Raw genomic sequence first — 2,500 nt, forward strand, 5'->3', positions numbered from 1 at the left:
CACCGTCCCTGCTATACGAAAGCCCCATCCAGCCCTGTGCCACCCGGGGGGTTCCAGGGTGCTGAGATGGCTGACGTTTTGCTCCGCTCTCGACGGTCACCGCGCAATGCAAGAACAGGCCAAAAACTGGCCAAAACGGCCCAAAAACGGGCCAAAACTGGCCATTTTTGGCTGCACGAGCGAGCGGCGAGCGGCGGACAGCGAGCGAAGCGAGAGGCAGCACCGTCCCTGCTATACGAAAGCCCCATCCAGCCCTGTGCCACCCGGGGGGTTCCAGGGTGCTGAGATGGCTGACGTTTTGCTCCGCTCTCGACGGTCACCGCGCAATGCAAGAACAGGCCAAAAACTGGCCAAAACGGCCCAAAAACGGGCCAAAACTGGCCATTTTTGGCTGCGCGAGCGAGCGGCGAGCGGCGGACAGCGAGCGAAGCGAGAGGCAGCACCGTCCCTGCTATACGAAAGCCCCATCCAGCCCTGTGCCACCCGGGGGGTTCCAGGGTGCTGAGATGGCTGACGTTTTGCTCCGCTCTCGACGGTCACCGCGCAATGCAAGAACAGGCCAAAAACTGGCCAAAACGGCCCAAAAACGGGCCAAAACTGGCCATTTTTGGCTGCACGAGCGAGCGGCGAGCGGCGGACAGCGAGCGAAGCGAGAGGCAGCACCGTCCCTGCTATACGAAAGCCCCATCCAGCCCTGTGCCACCCGGGGGGTTCCAGGGTGCTGAGATGGCTGACGTTTTGCTCCGCTCTCGACGGTCACCGCGCAATGCAAGAACAGGCCAAAAACTGGCCAAAACGGCCCAAAAACGGGCCAAAACTGGCCATTTTTGGCTGCACGAGCGAGCGGCGAGCGGCGGACAGCGAGCGAAGCGAGAGGCAGCACCGTCCCTGCTATACGAAAGCCCCATCCAGCCCTGTGCCACCCGGGGGGGGTTCCAGGGTGCTGAGATGGCTGACGTTTTGCTCCGCTCTCGACGGTCACCGCGCAATGCAAGAACAGGCCAAAAACTGGCCAAAACGGCCCAAAAACGGGCCAAAACTGGCCATTTTTGGCTGCACGAGCGAGCGGCGAGCGGCGGACAGCGAGCGAAGCGAGAGGCAGCACCGTCCCTGCTATACGAAAGCCCCATCCAGCCCTGTGCCACCCGGGGGGTTCCAGGGTGCTGAGATGGCTGACGTTTTGCTCCGCTCTCGACGGTCACCGCGCAATGCAAGAACAGGCCAAAAACTGGCCAAAACGGCCCAAAAACGGGCCAAAACTGGCCATTTTTGGCTGCGCGAGCGAGCGGCGAGCGGCGGACAGCGAGCGAAGCGAGAGGCAGCACCGTCCCTGCTATACGAAAGCCCCATCCAGCCCTGTGCCACCCGGGGGGTTCCAGGGTGCTGAGATGGCTGACGTTTTGCTCCGCTCTCGACGGTCACCGCGCAATGCAAGAACAGGCCAAAAACTGGCCAAAACGGCCCAAAAACGGGCCAAAACTGGCCATTTTTGGCTGCACGAGCGAGCGGCGAGCGGCGGACAGCGAGCGAAGCGAGAGGCAGCACCGTCCCTGCTATACGAAAGCCCCATCCAGCCCTGTGCCACCCGGGGGGTTCCAGGGTGCTGAGATGGCTGACGTTTTGCTCCGCTCTCGACGGTCACCGCGCAATGCAAGAACAGGCCAAAAACTGGCCAAAACGGCCCAAAAACGGGCCAAAACTGGCCATTTTTGGCTGCACGAGCGAGCGGCGAGCGGCGGACAGCGAGCGAAGCGAGAGGCAGCACCGTCCCTGCTATACGAAAGCCCCATCCAGCCCTGTGCCACCCGGGGGGTTCCAGGGTGCTGAGATGGCTGACGTTTTGCTCCGCTCTCGACGGTCACCGCGCAATGCAAGAACAGGCCAAAAACTGGCCAAAACGGCCCAAAAACGGGCCAAAACTGGCCATTTTTGGCTGCACGAGCGAGCGGCGAGCGGCGGACAGCGAGCGAAGCGAGAGGCAGCACCGTCCCTGCTATACGAAAGCCCCATCCAGCCCTGTGCCACCCGGGGGGTTCCAGGGTGCTGAGATGGCTGACGTTTTGCTCCGCTCTCGACGGTCACCGCGCAATGCAAGAACAGGCCAAAAACTGGCCAAAACGGCCCAAAAACGGGCCAAAACTGGCCATTTTTGGCTGCACGAGCGAGCGGCGAGCGGCGGACAGCGAGCGAAGCGAGAGGCAGCACCGTCCCTGCTATACGAAAGCCCCATCCAGCCCTGTGCCACCCGGGGGGTTCCAGGGTGCTGAGATGGCTGACGTTTTGCTCCGCTCTCGACGGTCACCGCGCAATGCAAGAACAGGCCAAAAACTGGCCAAAACGGCCCAAAAACGGGCCAAAACTGGCCATTTTTGGCTGCACGAGCGAGCGGCGAGCGGCGGACAGCGAGCGAAGCGAGAGGCAGCACCGTCCCTGCTATACGAAAGCCCCATCCAGCCCTGTGCCACCCGGGGGGTTCCAGGGTGCTGAGATGGCTGACGTT

The sequence above is a fragment of the Musa acuminata genome, unplaced genomic scaffold, assembly GCF_036884655.1.
Source record: "Musa acuminata AAA Group cultivar baxijiao unplaced genomic scaffold, Cavendish_Baxijiao_AAA HiC_scaffold_514, whole genome shotgun sequence".
Taxonomy (NCBI): domain Eukaryota; kingdom Viridiplantae; phylum Streptophyta; class Magnoliopsida; order Zingiberales; family Musaceae; genus Musa; species Musa acuminata.